The sequence below is a fragment of the Catharus ustulatus genome, chromosome 22 (assembly GCF_009819885.2).
Source record: "Catharus ustulatus isolate bCatUst1 chromosome 22, bCatUst1.pri.v2, whole genome shotgun sequence".
NCBI classification, from domain to species: Eukaryota; Metazoa; Chordata; class Aves; order Passeriformes; family Turdidae; genus Catharus; species Catharus ustulatus.
The window spans coordinates 8667404-8694494 of record NC_046242.1 but is presented as its reverse complement, the minus strand read 5'-3'; positions in this window follow the sequence as shown (position 1 = coordinate 8694494).

Here is a 27091-nt window from a genome sequence, read left to right as displayed (position 1 = left end):
TTCTCCCACACCCCAGGAAGATGATCAGAATATGCCAGAGGGGAAAAAAAAATATAATTGTCTCAAACTGTAAGGTTACACAGGTTGACTCATGGACACACGCAATGAGTTTCTGGCAGAGTGATTTTACCTCCCCATTTGAACCACTCAAATTGAAGGCAGAATTTTAGGCAGACAGAAATTACATCAAAAGGAAAAACCAGATGTTTTGTGAATCCCACCACTAATGAGCTACAAGTGCCGTTTTCTCCATTGTACAAGAAAATGATGAATTTTTAAACATATACAAAACAAATTGTTCATGATTACATTAGACCTTCAAAAGAAAGAAGGAACATAAATTCAGAGATGAATAGCATAATATTGGATGCTTGCCTCAGAGCTCGACTTCAATAACTTATCTCAATAAATCCCCCTGCAGAAAGCATCTTATGTACTTCAAGCCTGGAGAAGATGAGACATGAATGCTGCAGGAATTACAAGGCTGGGGCATTCTTGCAACAGTGAACAAGCCGAAAATTAGCAGGTAATGGAAGCTCAGCAGGAGGCTGCCGTAGCCTGCCATTAGCTAACTCCTCCAATGATTGCTGCAGAAATCACTCAGGTTATGTAAGCGCTGCACACTGCTGCTGCTGCACTTTGCATCTCCCTCCACCGAAGCACAGACAATTTAATTAGGCAAGGGGAGATACCTGAGCGACAGGGACTTTGGCTGGCAGATGAAACGGGGCAGCCCCCCAGCCAAAGCACAGCCCTTTGTCCCAGCACGACCTGGCTCTTCTTTGTGCCACTCTGACACTGGCTGTACAGATCCCTTTATTAAAGCATTTATCATTTTTAAGCCAATAGAGCCCTGACCTCCTCAAACTGCTCTACTACCGTGACTGTGGAGATCAGGAAAATGAGGAATTAACAGCAGGAGAGTATTAGGCTTGAGTTCCTTAAAGGGCAATTAGTGCCTGTCCTTCATGCTTCTTCCCAGTCTCATCCCATAGAAACACTTGTTATTCCAGTCTTGGATAATGGGTCAGCTTCATATAAACATGTCTGGGCTGTGACTCTCATTTTACCAACCAGGAGGTTAATGAGAGTAAGACACATTTAAAGTATTAAAAAGGAAGAAAAAACCCAGCCTGGCAGGCACAATATGGCAGAGCAGAGTGGGAAATGCACTTTAAAAAAGAAACCTGGAAAGCAGAAAATACTTCCTCCAAGCAGATGCACCACTGGAACAGAAGAAATCTGCTGAAAAGTTTGGTGCATAAAGAAGACACAGGAGAGATCCTGTTGAGCTTTGCAAGAGCTGGGAAAGGAGAGAGCAGCAGTAATGGCTAAGAGGGCATCCCTGTGTATTTAGGAATGACAGTGGTGCTCTGAGCACTCCCAGTGCCAGAATGAGGAGGCACAGGGATCAGGACACTGATCACACACTGCAAAAAGGCTCTCCAAGTAAAACAGAGGTGTGCCCCCAGTTTTACCCTCTAAGAACTGCTTTCTCCGACCCTCCTGTGTGCTGTCACCTCACACAGCCGTGAGCCATCTGTCCCCAGCCCTGCAGGCTGAGGGTGGCTCGCTGTCAGAAGAGCCAAGGGAAGGAGATGCCCATGCCAGTCCAGCCTTCCTCCTTCTACCCCTCCTGTAATGATGAACCCCAGCAGAGCCCAGGCTCTGTGCCACTGGCCAGCTCTGACCTTGCCTCAGTGGGTTTCAGAGATGGAGAAGAAATTTCTGCTCCAGGGACACAGAAAGAGGCTTCACTCATCACAGCAGAGAGGAGACACAAGACACAGGAGATGGAATCTGCAGCCTGATTTGTGATCTTAGGTGCTTAAAGGATAGGCATCTCAATCCATATTAAGGTGCTTGCTTGTCTCAAGGATGTATTTTGGGGTATGACAGCACAAAGCTTGGCTCCCAGGCAGCTCAGCTAGATCTGACTGGACCCTTGTGATGGCTGTCATCTCTGCAGGGAGGCCAGAATCCAGCCCAGATGGGTGGGTTAATCATGCCTTACTGGGAATTCCTGCCCTGTCTCCTCATTCTTTGGCTCTGTTTCACCTCTGGGGGTTGCACTGTGCCCATCCTTGCTGTCAGCATGTGCTGTAACCATCAGCAGCTCCTTTGATACACACTGCTTGCATTTAAACTCAGCCCTCCTCCAGTGTTTCCCAATCAATATCCCCTGCCAGGATTTCTGAGAGACCTTGGTATTTTCCAGTAACTATGACAGAAAATGTGAGATATATTGCAAACGCCACCAAAGCCACTAGATGACATTTATTTCTGTGCCAGCCTTCAAATTTGGTGGGATAGATTTCATTCTAGTTGGAGGAGGGATGTTTTTCACCCTCTGTGTCTCAGAGATGCTTTCATGGTGGTGACTGTTACATTTCTGGTATGAAATATGCATTATAAAACAATGTCTCTAACTATTATTTTTTTAAAAATCTCTAAAATAACATACTGGGTATTAACTGTAAAATATTCTTGGTTTTAGTCTGTATCCAGAGAAAAGGAAATTTAGAAACATTGGTACTCTGTGTGTGGAAGAGACTCTCAGATCCCAGAACGTGCTTTGGTTTTTATGGGTTTCATTTCAGGAGCTGAATTTTTAACTCAAATCAATAAAATGCATGGGTGCACTTACACGCTCATCCAGCTTTCCTGGACATGTTAGAAGATTACCAAGCTTGCCTGATTCTAATTAAAAACAGACTAGTGGGCAATTAATTTAACTTGTACCAACTTGTAATTACAACATTTGCTCTACAACTCTACAAATACAGGTGGCAAGGGGGGAGAGGCTTCTCTGGGATTTTTGTAGAACTGCTCTGAAAAACCTCAGAGCAAATCACTTGTGGGAAGGTTTAGTGTGAGACCTGCCTTGTTTAAAAATCATCTCAATACTACCTTATACAACAATAAAATGGAAGATATGGGAAATTAAAAACTGCACCATTCTCCATGATCCCCACTCATTCCACTGCTCCCAGTCTGACCAGTCACTCTCCTGATGAGCTGTTCCTGCTCTTCAGCCTGACCTCTTCTCTGCCTGTGCCAGCTGGCTCTGTAAGCAAACCTCTCTTTGAGGCAGCTGCTTGACCATTCCAAAGTGGAGTCTCATCCACTTCTGCCTTTCCACTCTCCATCACTATTCAGGCTGCAGTGAGAATGAGAAATAGCACCAAGTTCTTCAGCTCCATAACCACCCTTCCCTTCTGAACAGATTTTTTATTAAAAGGTTTCCTGAAGACTTATGCTAATATTAAGGCAGATTTAACAACAAACAGACTCATTTCCTCCTCTTCTGTAGAGCCAAGGACTACTCACAGCCTCAGTGGAACATTATGGGAAGGCAATATTTCCTGGGCAATGGAGAAAAGCTAAAGTGCTTCCTTTCCCCATCACCATATGATGTTATGTCTTTTCCCCATACCCAGCAGGAGAAATCTAATGACACATTTCCCTAATTCAAGGTGTCAATTAAATGACAACAAATAAACGACTGCTTTAATGTCACTTCACTAAAATGACTCTGCAACAATTTTTGCTTTATTGCTCAATTGTGTCCTAACAAGTATCAATCACACAGCTCTGAAAAATAGTCCCAGAAGAAGAGGAAAAAAAGAAGATGGAGGAAGGAAGGAAAACTAGTGAAAGAAGAAGCCAGAAACTGCTTTCAGATGTTGGGTTTACATGGTTCATCTCTTGTCAAAGACTGGGCACAGCTCAGTGGAGCTGATGAGGTGACTGGTACATGCTCAGAGCAAAGGTGGTCTTCCAGAGCAATTCACATTTCCATCTTTTATCTGTCATGCCAGGACACTCAGAGATTGTCAGACACTGAGTCAATGCTTGGTTTTCAGAGAAAAATATACACAGTTCAAACCTGAGGTTTCATGATTTGAAGAACTGCATTGCCCCTGCTCCCTTGGTGATACCTGATGCATAGGAAACCAAATTACTTACTGTTGACACTAACCTGTTTCACTGAGGATTATTATTTGTTCTGAAGGATCTTCAAGCTCTGCAGAGTGTTAAATGTACACCACCAACCAGAAAATGTTTATGATGATAGTTATTGGTCCTGCATTCTCTCACTGCTGATTGTCTATGGGATAGAAACAAAACCAGTGAATAATTCAGATGGGAGGGGACCTTGGAAGCCTTTAGGCTAACCTGCTGCTCAAAGCTCTCTCAGTTAGATTTCATTGCCAAGGACCTGATGTGGTTTCAGTATCTCCACTGGCAGAGATCCCATAACCTCTCTGGTGCCCTGGTTGTGTCTAATCCCTCTCATGATGACACTGTTTTCTTAATACCTGCAAAGGTATATCCAGAGTGGTTCCATATCTGAAAATGCCTCCTTATTCCTCTTCCCTTGTATCACTGTCATTTCCTGCACTGAACACTGGACTTGTTTTCTTCCAGCAGAGGTAAAGCTGGAATCAAGCTGTGTGGAGACCTCTGACAGCATCAAGATTGTGCAATATTCTGTAATAAGCAGGTCCAGTGCTCACATCCTCAGATGTGTTAAGCCTTACCCAGATCTAAGGTCTAACTCTGCAGTTACTGAAGTAAATGAGGTTCTCCCATCAAAGATAGCTGACATCCTGTGGTGTCAGGGACCATTTATAAATGGTCAACAACATTTTTACATTATTAAATAAGAACTCCAGTGAAATCACTGCTAGCTGGGGTTTTGCTGGGTTATTGTATATGCTGCAGTAACTTGTACTGTCAACCAAATACAAATTTTCACAAAACTAACAGAGTGAAGGAGGAACAGTGAGTTAGGAGAATGCCTGGAGCACATCAGCACACGAGACATGACAGCAAGGGAGCTGCTATCAGCAGCTGAGGCATCAGCCAGTGGGCTGTAAGCAGCCCTGCCTGGCCCTTTGCTTATCATGAAGTACAAAGCTGTTTGGTTTCTCTCCCAATATTTGCTGCCTTAGACCTCAAATATAACTTTCTGAAGAGAAAGCATTCCAGAGCCGAATCTGTTCCACTTGCCACAAAGGCAAACTTGTCTGCTTCATAATTGATTTTCCACAGACAATTGATTTAAACTTTTCAAACCTCTCCTGATGGCAGGATTAGAGCTGAGTCTGAACAGTTTGCAGGGCAAGCTTGGAGCTACATTTCTCTTTCTGCTTAATTGGACGAAGGGGACAGAGTTCAAGGGCGAGCCAACAGAAGGTGTTTTATTTAAACATAGCCCTGAAGTACCTATAATGAGATAGCATGCCTCTCACTCCCATGTATAAATGACAGAAGAGATGTTTCAATTCCATTTCCCTCTCTTGGCTCATGGCACACACAGGAACCTGATGCATTTGATCCTCCAGCATTAGTTCAGGGAAATGTGTTTATTATGAGTTCCATTATAATATACTTAGCACAGTCCTTTCAAGTGATGACTAGAGGTTTATTTAGGAACTAATTCAGCACCAGCTACAGTTAAAAAGCTTTCACATGTCAGTGGAAACTGCATTGGATCTTTCCTGACACTTACAGTTAAAAATAATCAGTAATGGAGCTGAGGGAGAGCAATTAAACATTTTTACATGCAGCTTATTGGCATAACCAGCGTTACTTCTCCCAGTGCATTATTGTTTCCAATAAGTTGTCTTATTAGGATAGGTGGAAAATACCAAACCTCCACAGCTGCTGTGAAAATGTTTCCTTCTGAAAAAGGTTCAGTTTGGCATTCCAGAACCAGGAATTCCCAAGAGGCACTTGGAAATGTTCTCACTCATATTACAATACCCAAGCAGCAGTGGCAATGAGCCCTCTGCTCATCATGGTTTTATGAGGGGATAAAAAGACTAAAGTCTACCTCAAATTGAAGAATATTCTGTTTTTCACAGTCCAATGATGAGTTCCACTCACCAATTCAGTTTCCCTCCAGGGGAGAGGAGGTACTGTCCCCACAGGCCTGAGTTCTTCCACTGCTGTGTTTGCTGGCTGGACAGAAAGGAGGAGCAGTTCACAGCAGAGATGTTTTACAACATATTTTAGACCAGTTAATAATGTTTGAGGTTCTCAGGCTAAGAAAGAAAAAAAAAGAGATTTGGGATTTAGTGCCTGGCAAAGCTGATAACCATGTACAACACTGTCTTTATAAGCTCTTTATGTTTTTGAATGCAATGTACAATGTAAAATGACCAATATTGAATTAAATTTTCTGCATACAATGAAAGTATCTTCAAAACTGTACTGTAAACTCGCTGAGAAACACTGTAGTGACAGCAGCTGAGACACTCACATCTCTGTGCTCCACCTGCCCAGACTTCTCTCACCCCAGTGAAGTTTTCTGTTCACAGGAGACAGAACTAACATTGTTTTTTAATAGTACTCAGAACTGCAGATAAGATTAGGGCTCCCCTTTCCTTAAAGCTTTCTCCCAGAGCAGTGCTCAGCAGCTGGAGTGCAGGCAGCTGGAATGGCTAGGGAGATCTTCTGTGTGCCACTGCCCTGAGCCTCCAGCTCCCTGCCCTCTCTGAGCTCTCCCCAGGCTTGGCTTGACCTGGTCCTGCCCCAAAGGTCTCTCTCAAACACCTCCAGCACATTCTGGGAAGGAGCAGCCTCACGTCCCTCTCAAGGGTCAGGCTGACCCAGTATGTCCCTGTTTGAGGGCAGATTATTGTGGTCAAGGACATTATAAATATAATTACCACAAACACACATTCCTCTTTTCCTGTCACTCCCTTCCCTTTCTGTGAATAACCCAACCCCATTTCCCCCACAGAATCTGGGCAACAGAGCTGGGAGCACAAGCCTGATGAGGAGGGGCTGAGGGAGCTGGGAAAGGGGCTCAGCCTGGAGAAAAGGAGGCTCAGGGGGGACCTTGTGGCTCTGCACAAGTCCCTGACAGGAGGGGACAGCCGGGGGGGTCGGGCTCTGCTCCCAGGGAACAGGGACAGGAGGAGAGGGAACAGCCTCAGGCTGGGCTAGAGGAGTTTAGATGGGATTTTAGGGAAAAATTCTTTACCAAAAGGCCTGCCAGTCATTGGAACAGGGTGCCCAGGAGTGGGCACCAGAAGTGGTGGAGTCCCCATCCCCGGAGGGATTGAAAAGATCTCTAGGTGTAGCCCTTAGGGACATGGTTCCCTGGTGGATTTGGCAATGTTGAGTTAACAGTTAGACTTGATGATCTTATGGGTCTTTTCCAAACCAAGTAATTCTATAATTCTATGATTTCACATTAGAATGACAAGTTTTTTAATAGCCTGTAAGTGTCCTTAATCACCCAGGCTAAACAGCACTAGGCACAAGTTCAAGGTGACTCCAGCAGCTCTATTAAAAATCTGCATTTTCATCTTGCTTAGATTTATTCATATTTTAATTGCTCATATCATTGAAGTAACAGAGAAGGGAGCACTTTCATTCCTTTGATCTCCTGCCTTCAATACACACAGGCAATGCTGGACATCAGGCAAACCTTCACAATTGCTCTGCTTCAGGGTAAAGCACAAGGCACAAGTGTGGAATGACCAAAACCACAGAGCATGAGTGGCAGCAATGATGGGGACAGACCCCTTAGTGCTTATCCTCTTATGCCAAATATTTAATTTGCTTCTAACACTACCAAAACAAGAGAGTCTTAATTAACTTATAAAAATTGGAACCAGGAAGATACATGAAGTCTCCTTGCCAATGCCCACCCCAGGGTCAGAGCCCTGCACATGGTCTGTGCCCTTTTGCCTGAGTGTCCCATGGAGTTAAACCAAATAAAATATCTCTTCATTCATAAAAACCAGTTGGTAAGCCACTGCTTTACAATGGGCACAAACAGGAACAGATCACACCACAAATCAATATAAATTTGGGAAAGGGACTATGAGATCTTTAGTTCCTGCCACAGCAAATCAGTGAGGAACTTTCAAGGAAGCTGAAAAATTCAAAGCCACAAGAATAAATATTTTTATACTGTGATTAGCCTACAGCACTCACTGACATGGGATGCACCTGAAGGAACAGCAAAAAGATTTTAAAAGGTGTTGGAAACACACATGCCCATCATGGTTCTCCAAAATCAATGGCTGTCAAAATGGGGGAAGGGATCTGAAAATTTCCTTTCGGTGTGGGTTCCTGCAGGGTGTTTGCTCCTTGTCTGTCTGCCAGGGGTTCCAGCACTCCCAGTCTCAGGTATCTGCTCCTGATGCCTGTCAGGGAGAATCCCCTGAGCTGGAGCCAACACTGGCACAGCCTGGATGCTTCTCTGTTGCTGATGACGACTGATGTCAGCAACAGCTCATGCTGCTTAGCACGAGCACCTGCCGAGCCAGCAACATTAAAAAACTCCACAAAAACACCACCACCACAAAAAAAAGATACCCCCCAAAAACCTGCATTTTTTTCAATCAGAAAAGCTAAGTACAACTCTACTTTTAACCTTTTTTTCTGTTTGTCCAGGTAGTGTAGCCCCCCAAAGGACTTCCACTAAGGATGCGATCATACCCCATGGCAAGAGAAGCCTGATAACTTCTGAAAAATATATTCTTGGTTCAAACCCTAATATTTCTGTGTTAAGTGGAGGTTTTGCACCAAGAACTGTGTGCATAAGCTATTTCTGCACCTTTCAAAGCACCCCTGAAGCTGTACATGTCAGCAAGAGCACTCAGGCTCCAGACATGGGGACAGCAGTGGGACACAGTCTGTCCCTGCACTGGGACAATTCCTCTGATGCTCCTGGAATTTCCTGTAGCCCTGTCCTCCTTTCAGCTGTGCAGAAGGTCCTTCACACCAGCCTGTCACCTTCCTCCCTGCCACACCAGTTTGTCCAACTTCAGATTTGCATTTCCTCCTTTAATTTGATTAGTGACAACTTTTATTATCTGAGAAAATCTAAATTGTCTCTTCCTGTGCTAATGAATCACTGTGCTATGTGTGTGGGGATTAGAGAACAAGATGGATTTATTAATACACTTCTAATTAAAGGGACAGACCTGCTGTTCCAGTGGCTTTTGGCAAAGAGGCTGTAGCAGGTTTTGGAGGAGGAGAGAACAGCCACAGGTTGTCACTGCTATTCACAAGCCACAATTGGGGTCTGACTGAGGCCAAGTACTCTTACCTAAGATTTTTAAGTTAGAATTGCTCAAGCCTCTAGCATCACAGTCTCTAATGATTTTGTCTTAAGGGCAACTGGGAAGTTGAAAAATCACCAGGCAGTTTGTAAAATGCTAGTGAAAGATTTTGTAAACTAAGCCTAATTACAGCAACAGACCTGTCTGCAAGAAGCTGTGATCTGAATACTGAGGCCTCAAAAAATAACTTTTATTTACTCTTCTTGGGAGTGCAACTTCAACAAAAAGTCCTTGTGTATATTCTTCTTCTCTCATAACTTATGCCAGGAACCCGGAGGGGTTCCCAGCCTCTCTTTCACAAATACAACACAACAATTTGTCTCCTACAGCAGAGAATTGGGAGAGAGAGAATGGCACTGCACTCTTTTCACAACCACAGCCCAATCCAGCATCCTGAAACTCCACAGAGAAAAAGCACAGGGAAAAAGAAAGTCCAAATATACTCATGTGTCACACCCCAAACCAGGTCATGTTTTTGCAGAGGTGTGGCCATTCTTACTCAATGAAATTTATGTGGGGAAGATTAACATCTCCATGGGGTGAGCAAATAAGGAATTCTACTAGAACTGAGGAAGAGCTTTCTTCTTGCCCCCACCTTTTGGTCTAATTCTTTTGGCCCTGATTTACCTCAATGTCAACACAGCATTGGGATACAGACAGAACACATGAATAAAGCACCTCCAGGGGGATGAGGTGCTCAGCTGTCCCAGGAGGGTCACTGCAGTGTCCAGTGCTCAGGAGAGCAATATTCACACTTTAGGAATACTGGGGTTCAGGAGGCTGAGACGTGGGAGTTTATAGACTGCAAATCTCAATTCACTGAAATCTCCAGAAGTCTCTTCACAGACTTGGTCTCTGTCTTTGGATCAGACCTGGATCTTCAGCAGATGTAAATCCCTGCATCTCCACTCCTCACACTGTGCCAGCTGATGCTCCTGCCCTTTCTCTCCTCAGTAATTCAACATGCATAACTGCCTGCAAAAGCACTTGCTGACAACAGCCTTCTCCTCTCAAATGAACTACTTCCCCTGCATTCCCAGGTGCTACATCTTCTCTAATAATGCCTTACTCTAGCTGGATTATCCATCACCATAAAGTCATTTATTCTTTCAGACACTGTTAATTTTAGTGAGGCTGGCATGGATTAACAAGCCATTGATCCACATTTACAGATACAGTAAACAACTCTTGATTTCTTTCAGTTCCTACACTTGAGCATGCTAAGTAGTTCCAGCCAACGCTGCACACTGGACACACGCCCACCTTGTTACTGAGAGAAATCCAAACCTCTTCTGCAAGGTTATCACTGTACACCTTCCTGCAGAGAAACTCAGAGCTTATTGGTTTGAACAGACCTACAGGATATCTTGATTTCCTGTAGTCATTTCAAATAAATCAACAAGATTTGGGTTTCTGTTATCACTTCGTAAAGATCATTCATCATTTCAGTAAAAGCCTAAAGAAAACAAAATGTTTTTCATTGTGGATTCTCCCTTTTATTGGTGGTTAAAAGGTTAGGGGTGCCCAGAATATTGTTGCAATGGAAGAAGAAAACAGTGCCCAGCTTGACCTCAGCTAATGCTGTTGGGGAGCTCACTGCAGTGCTCATTGATGGCCGCAAAACCAGATGGAGAGTCCCAACCCCCAAGTTTCTATTCAAAACATAAAAAGAAATTAAATCCTTCAAACACTTTTGAGCTACCTGGCTCTAAGCAGCATGCTCAATGCTCCTTCCAATTTAGATGCCTGAACTTAGCCTGTATGAATCACCCTAGGGTAAATCTCTACCCACACATGATGTGTGAATTATGCATTTTTTAGATGTGAAAGAGGCAAGTCCTGGAAGGAGAAGCTGACTCCAAGTGACTCCAAGTATGAGTGATCCAGTCAGTCCTGTCTTACAGGGCAGGAAGGGTTTTCAAAACATGCTATCATCAACCACCCTTGTTATCTGACTGCATCCCACTGTAATGTTTCCAAGACACTGTCCCAGCTGCAGGGCTTCCCAAGGCTGGCTGTTCCAGGCCTCACCTTTTATTCCTCACAGCAGCAATCTGCATCTCCATGGCTGCAGTATAAAGTCTAAATATCCCTGTTATATCTCTGCAGATAACAAGAAAAAACTACTTTCTACCTCTTTTAACGTGGCCTCCTCTTCCCTTAGCCCTGCTCTGTCTTTACCTGCTCTCCACAGACTCCTCATGCTTCTGCTCCTCACTGGACAGGACAACAGTGCTGTGCCTCCCTTCTTCAGAGAGACAAACACATTCAGAAGATTATGAGTTCCAGCTATGACTGTAGGCACTATGAGTTTCCTCAAGGTTCTCTGAAGTGATGGATACCACTGCCAACTGTAAGTTTAGCTCAAGCATTGGAAAACAAGGGCATTTCCCTCACAACAGATTCAAGTGTTCTTCTGCATCACCCCAAACCACAGAACCCCAGGCTGGGCCAGGCTGGAAGGGAGCACAGAGGGTCACTGGTGCCACCTCCCTGCTCAGGCAGGGCCATCCCAGAGCACAGGGCACAGGATGTGTCCGTGTGGCTCTGGAATATCCCTGCTGAGGGACACTCCAGCCCCTCCCTGGGCAGCCTGTTCAGGGCTGGGCACTGCCCAGGGCAGAAGTTCTGCCTCCTGTGCAGGGGCAATTGCTGGGCTCAGTCCCTGCCCGTTCCTCTGGTGCCACTGCTGGGCCCTGGAGCAGAGCCTGGTCCATCCCCTGGCACACTCCCTTCACACACAGCTAGACACTGAAGTCACCACAGAAAGCCACTCCAAGGTGTGCTGTTACCATCACTGTTCCACCATTCCTCCCTTTGATGGTGGGCAGGGCTGGCACAGGGTACCCAGAGCAGCTGTGGCTGCCCCTGGATCCCTGGTAGTGCCCAAGGCCAGGCTGGACATTGGGGCTGGAGCAGCCTGGGACAGTGGAAACTTCTATGTGAATATGCTACTTGATTGGACATATTCTACTGTTTCTTAGCTGCTGCACTGAGAGGACAGAGCAGCAGAGGTGCTCTGTGGGTGATGCAGTGTCCTCCAGCACAAAAGGGGATGTGAGCCTGGAAAGGCTGACCTGGAACAGAGACTAGACAGAGCAAAAGGGATAAAATAGGTATTTATTGAAAATCCAAGATGGATCCCACTCACAAGTCTTTACACTTCCATAGGTTTTGGTTCATTTACATCTTGGGGTCAATTATCCCACCACAGCCCCAGGTTTTGAGTCTCAGCCCCCTGGCTTGCCCCCTTTCCCTCGCTGTTGTTTCTGCTTTTTGGGTACTGGTTGTCCTTGATTCTGCTGCTAGAAAGGGATTGTTTTGTCAGTACCCTGTGAAGAGAACTAACTAACATCTAATATAAAATTTCAGAGTTCCACACTAAGCAGCAGAGATTCTGAAAAATATAAAAGCTAAAACTCCAGGCAGCAAGCAGGGTCCCAGAGCATGGACTGCATGGCACACAGGCTGCAGCAGGACCAAGGAACAGGGGAGCTACAGCTCCTGCCTGCTATCATCACTTGTGTTCTGACATGCAATACAAACAGCAGTGGCTTGCTGTTTGCTCTCCTTTGCCTAATTAAACTGTTAATTTGAGGGTTTTGGTGTTTGCCTGAAGAAGCACTATTCTGCTATCACAGTATAAAATAAAAATCTCAAATAAGCACCAAAGACAGGGCCTTGGGTTTGGGGTCACTACACAGACAAACTGGCTCTGACTTCCTGGGATTCACATATCTCATAAAAATGTAATGCTTGTTACATCTCAGAAGGCAAATTCTCGAGTTTCAGGGGAATCATTATGGAACAGAACTTTAGTTCCTGCCTTCATCTCCAACAGTGAATGGACACATGCTGTGATCAGACCAAATGGATTTTAGACATTTAAGCAAATTAGGTGTCCATGTTTCCAGAAGGTGCAGAGCAGAAAACTGTATGCTCAGCATTTTTAAGCATTTAAGTGAGGCACTCGAATTTGAGCAACCTGGCTCCCCATATAACCTGCGCCAGTCAGCAGAACTGGCCTGTCCTCCTCCTTCCCCAGGCCATGGAGGGATCTCCTTGGTACCCACATTCCTAATTTTACTGTTCCATTCTGAGAGGATAAACCCAGTTGTAATTGCAGCTGAGTTTTGAGACAACCTGAGGGGTGCACCTTTTTTTTTCTGAATCCATTCAGTTCCAAGAGAAAGGGAAATACTACCAGGACTGTTCTTGCCTTCAGCTTGAGGCTTTGTCTGCCACATGTGACACAGGGGCTTGAAAACCAGGCTCAAAGAGACACTTGGGAAGCATTTGAAAGGACACAAACCCAGAGGAGTCCCTAGCTATGGTTCCTTTCTCCTTACTCCTTTATGCTGCAAGACATGCAGAGAAGAGGAGGAAAAGAAGATCTTCTGTGTTCAGTAAGGAGTGGAGCCATGAGGTAAATGTGCAGGGGGTACTGAGGAGAGCTGTCACACGACCCCTGCCACAGCCACAGCATCACTGTGCAGGCAGTTTGGAGGTGCCCAAGAACAGCCCCCAGGTACCAGGGGTGCTGAGCCCAAGGCTCTCCCCTGCAGTTTGCACAGGAAGGACCTGCTAGGACATCCTGACGTGTTAAATAAGCTCCATCAGCACAGAATTCTATTCTATCATATTTTCTCCTCTCCTCTCATGAAGGAAAGCAGGATAAGAAACAGACTACTCTATATCTGGGACTCCAATAACCAACACTGTAGGATATATCACTATCAGAGGGGAAGGAAAGGAAAAAGAAGCTAAACTGTGGTGCTATTAAATGCAAAACACAAAAACGTTTAAAGTGACACCTTCCTGAAGAGAGCTTTTAAATTATTCCCAGTCAATGCAATACAATCCACAGCTAATTACAGTCTATACATGCAAGTGAAAGTAACGATAATCATAATTACTTTGCACTTATATACTGTAGCAATTTTCATCTGAACATCTTTATAAACATTAATTAATCCCATGGCCCTGCTGTGGTAACTGTTACCACAATTCTCATTTTAGGGCCAGATAAACTGGGGTTCAGATGTTAAGTGGTTTGCTTGTTCCCTTTTGGCAGGGCAGGTGGGATTGATCACCCCTCACCACTCCTGGGAACAGCTGCTGGGGCTATGGGAGGAGAAGGGTGCAGGGTATTGAGGCGAAGGGCAGATCCTTGAGCTGAGGAACAAGACTTTGACAAAAACACTTCACTTGCACCCCTATAAAGACAGGACTGTATTTATAGCCCACCACAGTGTGCTAGTTCCACTGCTGAGGTCGATGCATTGACCCTAGAAATATTGACACTAATTTTAAGTTTGCTTTTGCCTTTTGTAGAGTTGTTTTATTTTTTTTCCTTTTCTTTTGTTTCTTCAAAGAAAATAGTATCATAAAACTTTGTCTTGGAGCCACCCCTCCAATGCTGCATTCAGTTCTGGGGCCCTCACTTTAAAAAGGACATTGAGACGCTTGGGCGTGTCCAGAGAAGGGAAATGAGGCTCCTGAGGGGTGTGGAAAACCAATCTGATGAGGGACAGCCAAGGGAGCTGGGTTTGTTTAGTCTTGAGGAGGTTCAGGGGGGGCCTCTCTGTTTTCTACAACTGCCTGGGAAGTTGGAGTGAGGAGGGGCTGGTGCCTTCTGCCCTGCCTGCAGTGAGAGGATGAGAGGAAATGGTCTTTATCTGAGACAGGGGAGATTCACATTAAGTACTAGAAAGAAAATTTTCACTGTTGAAAGGGTGTCAAGGCACTGGAATAGGCTGCCTGGGGAGGTGGTGGAATCACCATCCTTGGATGTGCTGACATCTGGCTCTGGATGGTGTGCTTTAGTGGTTATGGGGTCCAGTGGCAGTGCTGGGTGAGTGGCTGGACTGGATGACCCAGTAGGTCTATCCAGCCTTGATAGTTCTAGGATTCTGCAGCATCTACCCTAGAGCAGTAGTGAAAGATTAAAAAAAAACTGAAAAAAAACCAAAACAAAAACAAAAAAACCCAAAAAAAACCCCCAAAAAATAAACCCACCACAAAAACCCCACAAAAAAATTAGTTTTATATCACATAGGCCCCCAGGACAGGGAGTTCCTTCTTGGGCTAATGATTTATGTCCCACGATGCAAAAGATGAATGGGCTTGAAAAATCCTCTCAGCAGAATATCTGACAGTCCAAGAAACAACAAAACTTTAAACTCCTCTCACCTGTGATTGCTTTTCTGGATTTGCATCCCACGGCTCAGGAAATGCACTCAGATTTTGTCCTTACCCCGTTCTCTAAAGGCTGTTGGGTGTTAATCATTGTCTGGTACCATAAAACACAACAGCCATCACTATCAAGGCTGCCAACTTAAGAGACTCTTGTGATGAGAACATTTCTATAGACCTACACAATAAGACTAATTGCATGGGCTTGCTCTAAAAGCCAGGTCGTTTGATTACTGGCTGTTTTGTACCATGAAAGTGCACATTAATTATTTAAAAGATGGACTTATAATTATTGCAAGCTCTAAGTAATTACCTATAATTTTGGCAAGTGTTAGAAAAACTGATAGTCTAGCAAATTCAGGTTTTAGTCATTAGTAAGCTACTAATTACATTTAAATTGTAAAATGAGAATTATGCAATTTATCTCCCCAATAATGCATAAACATTACAGTGATTGTAGGTTTTAATGGTCTATATTATTACTATAAAAAGCAGAGCAGTGATGGGCAGTGAGGGGCAATTTGAGTTCATTGCTGTTATTTTACATGATAATTGCTTATCAGTGACTGCACAGTGATGGGTCTTCTTGATTAACATGGGGTAAGTCCATTCCAGCCATCAAACTGTACTGGAAAATAACAAAACTTAGTGAAGAGTCCCTAATAAGAGCTGATTAATCTTCAATCAATACAGGACTAATTGCTGTAGGTAAACAATCTCGAAATCACTTTTTTTTCTTTCTCTATCACTTAAGAAAAGTAGAATTCCCCAGTCATACTGTCTTGGCTAGGGCTGCTTTTTTTATTTTGACTTCTCAGGATCTTCTCAAACACTCCCCACCCATCCCTGAGGCTACTCTTATTATAGAACAATTAATTAGCATTATACACAATACTTTTAACATTTATATATAACTTACTAAAACTGTTAAAATTACTATATTATGTTAGTGACTAGCTAATTATTTGAGTTCGTAGTTACATGTTAAACTTTAAGACATGTTTTATAGTGGAATTTTTTTTTAGCTTTGGAAAAAGCATCTTTTTGTTTGCTTGTGCTTTTTTGCTTGGTAGAAAACGTCTGATTTGAAGAAGACTTAACTTTTTGTTAGAAGGCTACTTAGTCTTTGGACTTTGGTTAGAAAATTTTTTTTAACTTGACTAAACTTTTGTTCTTCTATTTTAGCAACAACTGGCCTTAAAACTATCTTTTATGTATCAAAAATTGCTTTCATTTTTATAGAACTTTCTGTATATTTGTAAATTTTTTTTTGGTTTTTTGTTAAATTTTTGACTTTCCCAACAATCAAGTAACTATGCATGCTCTGATCTTACAGATGATCACCTCTCTCTGTGGCAGCAGGTGTTCACAAGAGTCAATCCCTGCTTAGCAAGAGCCCCAAACTCCTTAGAGTGGCAGCAGAGAGTCAGTGAGAGAAAAGGGGGGACACCTGTGTGGGGCTGGGACACACCAAACTGGAGCACAGCACTGCAGTGGCCAGAGCACACAGGGACACCGTGACAGCACTCCAGGGGGCTCAGAGGAAACCTCACCACCTAGGGTTGAAAGCCCAGGGCAGGAGATTGGCTGCAATTTAATCATGTCATTGTTCCTTTGGTTTTGGGTGACGGGTGGTTTCTGTGTGTGGAATAAGCAAGTCATCCATCAAAGGTGTCAGTCACACCAGGCTTACAGCAGTGCTGGTGAACAGATTAGGACAGAAATGGAGGATATTCTATCCAGCTGAAAATGACTGTAATTAATCCATATTAGAAGCTAGAGGAGTTTATATCCCAGACACTATATTTTTCAGCCAGCAGCACTTCCCTCCACAGCCAAACTGTGGTATTGGAGTTCAATACTTCCTGAACAGAAAAGGCAACACCAGCCACTGTGGATCACTCAGGCAATTCCCCTATGGATTTTCACCTTCCCTGTTCCATGAACTATTCAGAAAATTGAGCTGAGGGATTGCTACAGGTGAGGACCATGCCTCTCAGCTTAAAATCAGGACCTGCCTGTGTAGTAAATAATTTCGTGATTTCAGAATGACTTTCGTCTGCAGGGAAAACAGGGAAAACTTGTCTCCTTATGATGTGGAAGGAATGAAATGCTGGGGCTGTATTTCCAGTCTTGTCCACAGTGAGACACTTTCACATGGTGTGCACCTTAAAAGCTGGAGTCTTGCCAGTATAACTGGCTTGGTGTGACACCAGGGAAATTTAAGAGCTGCTTTGTATTGTTATTTTACAAGCCCTTATACAGTGTTTGTTTTAAATGATGTGCTGTGTGATTTAGTGGTGTCTGCTGAAATGATGAAAGCCAGTGCCTGCTGTGCTGTGTGACTGCTGTCTTCTGGAGATGAGATATAATTTTTCACCAGAGTTTCCCAAAAGGCAACAGCAGCTTTAACCTTTGGGGCATTAGATCTGCTCAGAGCTCCCAAAAATAAAACCCAGGGATCATTAAAAATAAACCCATTGAAATAATGCTTTTATCCCCAGTCTGCATGTCATTTAGCAGAGTGCTCATCAGATGTTGGCTGGCAGGCAGGAAGCTGCCGTGGCAGGGGACACACCTCAGTGACCAGGTGGGGACACCAGCCCTGCTGTATGAGCCATTCCAGGCAGGTGGGGCACCCCTACTCTGCTAACAGCAGCCAGGGCTTGCTCTTTGCTCATGGGATGTGGGTCAGGCTTTTAGTGCTGAGACTTTTGAAGGCCATGGGAACGTAATTTCTGGTGTCAATGCTCAGGCCAGCTCCTGCTCCCTGTTATGAGAGCTGGGACACAAAGGGGATCCTGCCTGAGCAGCTCTGTTGAATTGGGCAGATCTGGGGAGTGCATATTTCTCTAACAGTGAGAACCAAAACCTCTGCCCCAGAAGGCAGGTGAGTAAAGAAAGAATTACTTTTTGTCAAATGATAGGCTCTAGCTTCTTTAAGAGCATCGTCCCCAGGAACTCAAAACCTGATGAAATTCCTGCCCCTGTAGAACTTCCAGGTTGCTAGAGAGTGAGAGTTGGAAATAACAGGACCTGGGGGATTTTGATTCTGCTCAAGAAATCTAATCCAAAAACTTCTTTCTGCCAATGCCAGGATCAGGTGCTTTACTGAAGATGTACTAAGCCTTACAAGAGCTAAACAAGGGTCAATGTAACTCTACCACTTCTACTCAAGGCTTCAGCCTAATCCCATTTTAGCATAGCTTCACCTATACACTTGAGCATTGGAATTTTTCTATTAAGAAGATTAATTCTGCATTGAAACATCCAGTGACTCTTTGCACCTCCCTAAATTCTGGGCTTTTGTAGGAATTGCAAACCCTCTATGTTGTCTAGTTCAAAGAAGCATCTGGTCACAGGTCAGTGATTAACCAGAAGGCATCTGAAGAGGAGCAACCCTTCAGGCAGTGCACATTTCCTCAGGGATGGTGACAGCCATGGCTATGTGGGAACACAGATCCCTGTGCTGACAGGGACTCGGTGGGACACTGACTCCCAGGCCCTGACCACAGAGATCACATTATCTCTTTCACACATGCTTCCAGATGTACCTTTACTTTAAACTGGCAGTATTTTTGTCTCTGGTATTCCGGCATTAATGCTGCTCTGTTCCCAAATCCTCTTAATCTAATGGCTAAATTATTTCCAGGCTAGATTAATTCATGGTTAATCTATGTTTTGCTCCTGGCCAATGCATTCCTCTCTCACTACTCTGTACTCCCATATGGTATTTTTAGACAGCAATCAGCTCATCTCTTCATCTGTGATTTGGCAGACTAAACAAGCCAAACTCTTCCAGTCCCATTTCCTACTTTCCTTTAATCTCTCAGTTCAAGTTCACCTTTCCTGGATGGGACTCACTGGAGTGGTGCTGTTTCAAACACAGCTGGCATGGAGACTTCCCCTTCCTTTGAAGACAGCCTTCCTCTGACAAACCCCAACATCACAGCATTTCCACAGCTGCAGCACGGGGGCACTTCCCATCAGCAGCCAACACAAAAGGAAATCATCTCATTTGTTTTTTACTGCTGTCTGTTACTCTACTTTTTCAAAGTTTTGCTATTAGTCCTAGCAAGCACATGACCTCTCCCTTCATGTTTTTAAATTTTAGAAATGAATGCTTCAAACTGTTTAACACTGTTCATGGGATAAAATTTTTCCAACAAAAATTTGTTTGATTACGACTGCTCTGAGCCTGCTTGTTCCAATTCTTCCCACAGGTTTGGCACACATCTCCCAGGACTCTGCCAGCCTCTTCTCTGTTGATCTTGGATGAACAAAAGAGCTGTTGTCCAAGAGCAGCTGTAGGAGAGGAAGAGATGTGGAGCCCTGACTTTGCCCACTCAAGTGAGCTCCTCATGCACAGCCCTCAGGACTCCCAGGAGCTTGTGCAGCACAGTAACAGAGCTGCTGAGCCCATTTTGCAGCAAACCTTTGTGCTGCCAGGACTGCAGTGTAGCAGTCCAGTGGGTAGGTCTGGGGGGGTATCACTGCCCCCAAATCACATCCCTGCTTTGCTGGGCACTGAGCTCAGCTGGACCAACCTCCCCAGCATTCCTCAGCAGCCTGTGCCATCCCACTCCTCTCTGGAAGCGTGTATTGTACAGCAGGCTGTGAGCAAAAGTGTAACCAAAAAGGTACCAAAAGTGTGGTAAGACCAACGGGGGGTTCGGTGCTAGAAATCCCAACTCACTATGGCTTTAGGACTTATTTGTGTTCTCAGTGATGTCCAGGGAAACTTTCTCAGTAGCATTTATATCCCATTAATTCACACAAAGGGCCTTTCTTTGGTTTCACACAGCAATATGCACTCCCAGGGCTCTGTATATTTGCATGTTTTACCAGCAGATGGGTTTTTAGGCACCGAGTCCCTATCTGAAAGGGGAGCAGTGCCCGCCCAGAGGCGTGAGGTGTGTGCCTGTACAGGAGCCAGTGACATTACTGCCAGAGAGGCTGGGCTACTAGGGGCTGGCTCTGAAATCCACATGCCCAGGTTTTAGAGATCCTTCTCCAGCCTGCCTGGGTGCAAGAAAAGGCAGCTGAGCTCATTAGTGAGGCAGCCAAGCAGAACAGGTAGCCTCAGGTTACACTAACGAGCCAATTAAAAGCACTTTTAAAGGAAACTTGGCTGGGTAACAGGGAGGAGGAAGCTTGGCAGCTCTGGCTGGGGAGGCAGAGCTCTGCAGCTGAAGATGAGTGCCTGTGTAATTGCTGAAGTTTTTTCTATTATGCCACTGGGAAAGAGGATTCTAAAAAGATTTAAAATGGCTGATTTGGGGCTGTGATGTTGTTAATTTGTCTCATCAGAGACTGAAGTAAACCAAATAGCAGTAAATAATTATATTCCTGCTCTACCTGCCAGGGTACCTTAGGGCATTTTGAAGTCCCTCTTTGACCCAACAGGCACGAGCGTCCCAGGATCCCACCAACACCCTTGAGGCCTTCTGAGGCAGCTTCATGGGGAGGCTTCATCATACACCAGTTCCCAGTCACCAGAGACCAAATCCAAATACACACCCAGCAATTCATAGAAAACAAATTCCAACCCAAATCTGCCAAGTTCTCTGCTAAGGACAGGGATTAAAATCATGATTCCAAATGACCTTTTCAGCTTAATCCAGTTATCAATCTGTCTCAACAATCTGGGGGATAAAGGTAGTTGGGCTTTTTGGTCTGGACTTAAACTAACTTAATTATTATCCAAAGAGATGTCTTTGTTAACCCATTTGCATCTCATACCTGAAAGTGCTTTTGATGTCTTTGAGGATCCATAACAAACCCATATTAATTCACTGTGATTTAACAGATTTGGGTTGGTGAAATTCCTACAAGTTTCCTTCAAATCTGTGCAATGGATCTTTGCCCAAGAGTTAGGGCAAGTTTTATGTACCCAATCCAATGTCCTGTTCCATGCATTGGCTAAAAACCAGTGCTCCTGAGCAATTCCTTCTGCACAAGCACTACTGGAGTCTGGTAAGCAAAAACAGCCCATAAAACCACATGATCATTTTTCAGCCATATGAGAAGAACACAGGGCTCTGTTCTGAGTTAAAGTGCACAGCACAGCATTAGACAAATAATGACAATAGCTTCTTGTACCAAGATACCTCAGCTGGAAAGAATCTCAGCTTAATCAGATGGAACAAAGCTGCCTATAGGAGGCACAAACACAAATAGGTCCTGGGACACCTGACAGAGCATCAAGATGCATATTCCAGCCATGTGGGTGAGATCTCCTGAGCCTGGGAACAACAAACAGCGCTCCCATGTTTGTGTTCAGCTCATCTGAATGACCACATGACAGAGGAAAATCACATCTACATGGCTGGGTATGGCTGAGAAATCAAGCACTTTCACTTTTCAAGCAGAAGACAAGAAAACCTTAAGTTCTCACTTTTTTTTCCCCTATAAAGAATAGACATAGTCTTGTCTTATTTAAACAGATGGATACCATTCCTACCTGGGAAAGAACATGCACTGCCTTTTGTAGCTGGATCAAAGTAAAGTTGAAAGGATGAAATAACACCTGAAATAATACCATGAAGTATTGCAGGACAAAGAAAACCAGTGGTAGCTCTGAGAGGAGAGGGAAGGGAAGGGAAGGGAAGGGAAGGGAAGGGAAGGGAAGGGAAGGGAAGGGAAGGGAAGGGAAGGGAAGGGAAGGGAAGGGAAGGGAAGGGAAGGGAAGGGAAGGGGAGGGGAGGGGAGGGGAGGGAAGGGAAGGGAAGGGAAGGGAAGGGAAGGGAAGGGAAGGGAAGGGAAGGGAAGGGAAGGGAAGGGAAGGGAAGGGGAGGGGAGGGGAGGGGAGGGGAGGGGAGGGGAGGGGAGGGGAAGGGAAGGGAAGGGAAGGGAAGGGAAGGGAAGGGAAGGGAAGGGAAGGGAAGGGAAGGGAAGACTTTTTACAAATAATTTCAAGGACTATTAGTTTGAACTCCTCAATACTACAAACACAGTTCTTCCAGTACATCCACAAGGATGGTGCCTGGCTGTCCAGCATTGAAATCTTCTCAACAACTCACTGAATATACACAGTTGCTGGGGCCAGTAAGTTTATCCTGTATCCAAAGTAGGTGTCTGACCAAACAACACTGAAAAATGTCAAAGTTCTACTACCCTAAGGAATTGGGAAAGCTAGAATAAGACATTACTTAAAATAATAGCAGAAATCAAAATGCCAGAAGATGGCCTTAGGGCAACCACAGTGAGATTCGGGCAATTTAGACACAACTGGTCTCTCTTGTACAAATTGCTTGAGTAAAAAACAAGTACACTGCAGTATAACTGTGTTCCAAATAGAAAATAGGGATAAAAATTCTTCTTCCTCTACTCTTAGTTAAAAATAAAAGAACTGTAATGAGGACTTGGACAGTGTCTTCTGAATATTATGTAACATTTCACTGCCCACCCCAAGAACTGCTAGAGTTGCCATATATTCATCACAGACAGCTTTAATCCCAGTCATGCCAGGCTGTTTAGCCTTATCTTTTCATGGAAGAGTGCAGAAGATTATTAGCTGAAAGGCACCACTGCTAATCCTGCCTCACTTCTACCCCAAGATCATCACAGGGATAAGAGTGTTACTGCTACTAAGAACCACCTTGGCTTGAAATCCTCATGATAAAATTACAAGTGAAATAAAAATCTTTCAACTATGCAGATATTGAAATAACCAGAAACAGTTTTTAATACGAGATCTTCTATACAAGGAAAATATTTTGAAGCCTTTGAGAGCTGCAGTACTATTTCCTTGGGATAATGTAGATATAATGGTTTTCCCCTTTAACTAAGAGTAGTCAATGATTAAATCTCAGGGACATCAAAAGAGACTTTGAATTTAACCTAAGAACCTTTTCCCCCTCTTGGAAATGTTTTATGAATCTTCTTTTAAACATGAATCTCTGAGAAGATGAACAAGGGAAAAGCAGTCACCTGCAGAGGTTTTAAGTAAACCAGAAACATACAGAAGCTAATGACACATTAAGTGAAAATGTACCAAACTCTGGCTACTTAATTCCCCATATCTTGGTCCTTGGAAGCAAAATGTAAAGATAACAGGACTAAATCAACAGTTTTGAGAAGCTGACACAAAGGCAGCATTTCATGCAGATTGGTTCATCTTCATGACCTGTTCAGCCATGAAGATCTAATCTCAACATCTTCTGACCCATCTCCATAGTTCATTATTTCCTAATCACTTATGGCCCTTATGGAAGAATGCTCTGAGCTTCTTGCACTGGAACAAATCTATAAATCAAAGACAATAGCTTCCTGGCTTACTTTAGCAGCCTGTCTTTTCTTTATAATCTTGTCCATCTGTTGAATCTGAAATTCACTTTGTGTGTGTGTAAATATACTGCTAGCAAAAATTAAGAAACAAGGGAAAGTATTTCCAGTACAGAATAAATTGTCCATTGATTTTCTGAGCTGGTGTGAGACATTAACCTGGCACCCACACAGGGAATTGAGGATACCCACTGCAATCTGTTACCTTGCTGTTCTCCAGCAGAGTTTCTCACTGTTCCTTTATAGAAATATAGCTTCTCTCCCATGGGTAGGCAATAGGAAAAAGGAAGACTCACAAAATAACAAACTGATTATTTTGATGGCTGTCTGTAGTTGTTAAAAATTTTGCAATGCAAATTAGGAACACATGCTTATTAACCATCAATCTTTGTGTCAGCTTCTGAAAGGAGATAACAATCAAATTTGATATTTGTTTATTTTCTAGATTCCAAAGAGGCCTTTTTCCTCCTAATGTTCTTCAGTAAAATCATCCTTATTGGGCCACAACAGTGACTTACAGATAAATTTCTCCTCTTTAAAGAAGTTTATGAGTGACATTTGTTGTAGTTATATCTCCCAGATCAGTAGAGAGAAATGCATTCAGACCCCTTAAAATGGAGCACGTCCCAGGGTGTAACGGATTTAACAAGGACTGAAACAACACCCAGGCAAAGAGGATGAGAGGGGCTGTCTCAAGCTAAGAGGATGAAAAGGACTTTCCTCTTCATTTCAGCTAGACAAATAGGAACTACATTCTCCCACTTTAAATAGCAAACTTCCAAGACTTGTCAATAAAAGCAGCAGGAGGTAAATCAGTGTACAATGATGGGAAGATTTAATCTGCACTCTTCTCACCTGTGGATGGTGGGGGGGTGTCTTTTTTACATATCATGGCAAGAAAAAAGTTTGATATAAATAAGGCAGAACCTGACTGGTGAAGTCACTCAGGAGCTATTTCATCATTCCCCGTGTGCAGTACTGGCTAGAAGAGAAGCAGAATAGGCAGAAAAGGACAGACATGAGAAAACCTGGTTTTGAAAAAAACATTTGCAAAGAAGGGAGATATAAAAGAGTTGTGCAAAACTTGTCCTGCTCTACTTTCTTGGACATTATTTCCAAACTTGACTTGGTGAATGATTAAGAAAACTTCCCAAAGCACACAGTAGCACAGACCTGGTGCAGCAGAAAATTCCACAGCATCTGCACACACATTTAGTCTAACTAACAACTACAGCTCTTGTGAGGTTGGTAAATCACTCTCTCATAAAGAAACACTTTCAAACTGGCATTTGGCCACACCCCAGACTGGTTTTGAGCTGGGTACCTTACCCTAAAAATATGCCTCAACAGAAACTTAGGCTCCTGTCCTGATTCAGAAGGAGCTGATTTGATATAGCTAAGACAAAGTATCTACCAGGGATTGAATTTACCAAATAAAAGCACTGGAAAGCAACAGGAATCCACAAGAAAAAGTAAAGATGACACAGTTCTGGAATATAGATAAATATAAGACATATACTGTAAATGGATTTAAATTTCTGAGGCAACACAAAATGTGCTATACCTCACCTCTGTTTCTCCCTACCCAGACAACTTACTGGGATTTATTTGATAACATTCAGACATCATTTATCTCTCAATGCACAGCCAAAGTTGGCAGTGTTATTTAGGAGCTGAACAACCAAGGGATAAAACACAAATTGCTTCTTTAAGATCAGCCTCATTTGAAAATATTTAGATAATTAATAGAGCTAACTCTTCCTTCTAAGTTCTTTGTTGTAAGCAAAACTGACAATGAAATTAGGCCTACTTGAAGTAATACCAAAATAGTAACTACAAAACTGTTCAGCAGCCAGTGGCTGCACCAGTGTGAGCCTGAGCACTTGGGTGGTGAGTTAGTTTGAAGCTTCTGAAGCTGAAAATCTCCACTGCTCAGGGTGACATGCAGCTCAAGTACTTTATTGCATTTGCGACCCCTCTGGACAGAAAACCACTATAAAAGATCTGCCATGTCTCTGGAATACATCTCACTGTCAACTGGTTATCATAAAATAAGACTCCAGAACAAGTGAGGGGTAAAGTAAAGACAGTCTGCTTAAAAGGGGGGTGATGCTAAAGGTGCAGCTGCTCACCTCCAGTGCTGGGTTATTTGGAAAAGTTCTGTCCCCCCCTAAGACCAGGGGGTAGAACAGACACATCCTGTAATAAATCAGACCCTGTATCATTCATCATAACTTCTGACTATCTAAATGACACTGATCATATTTTCCATCTTATCTTTTGTTGTATTTTTCTATGGGAAGTCAATAAAGGAGCTTTTCTTTCTTTGCTTGTCAGTCACACTCCTGGAACAGTTAAAAAACACAACCCTTTCCCAAGAGACTATTTCATAGAATACAACATCATACACACACTATCTCAGGCACAAAATCAAAGACTGTCATGTCCAACTTCTAAAGAGTGTATAAGAAAAATAAGAATAAGAACTTCCTTTACATGCTTTTCTGTAACTTTTTACTGCTTTAAAGATGGTTTTCAGGTTACCTTGGGGAAATAAACATTTTCTCTGTCTGGATGTAAAAAGCACAAACTGTCCTGGACTGGCCCTGTTGCCCAGAGCTCACAACAGAGTGCCAACGTGAGCACAGTCTGAATCAGGCAAGAGATGGGGATTTAGGTGAGTTAAACAAAAGTACTAAAAAGGAAGAGATAACTTTTTAAAATGTTCCCAAATGGTTTTTCCGAAGAGGGATCAAGTTATAACCCAGGGGCCAGCAGTGGCATCCATCTATTCCCTGTCTATCCCCACCCCCAAAGCAGACCCTACTGTTTGTCCTGTTCAGCGTGTCTGACTGTGCCAGGCTGACAACGAAAAGCAAGGTTATTAAAAAAGCAGTTTGGCTAAATAAGGGAGCTCATTATGTGTGTTATTTTTGTTCCTCAAATGCCTACCTTCCTCTCTTTCCCTTGAGGTTTCCAGAGAATTCTGACAATCAGGGCTGAGGTTGACTGTCAGCTTCCATTAGGCAAATCAACCGGGCTGGGGATGGGGGAAGGACAGGGGGAAAATTGCTCTAAAAGTGAGCTGATTCAGCACCAATCATGTCTTTGTGCACATATCCACTACCAGAAAGTGCTGGGCTTGAGGTGCAGTCCCAAAGCAGAGCCCTTTCAGAGCCCCTGCTGTGAAACCATGGCTGAGCCCTGTCCTGTGTCAGAGCCACAGCGATGGGCACAGCACACAGCTCTCACTGCCCTGACACAGCAAATGAGCTTCAGCGTGCTCACCTGCCACACAGCTCATTGCCATGCTGTAACTGATGTGCCAAAGTGGTCTTCAGTACTTGAACTAAAGACACACGAGCCTGCAAAACAGATGATTTGCCCAAGAATATGAACAGACTATCTGGATGTGGAGCATTGGATTTGACATTTCAAAATCTCTGCATTAAAAAAACCAAAACCAACCAACCAATTAAACAAACAAAAAAAGTATTATTTTTCAGTTTTCCTTTAAA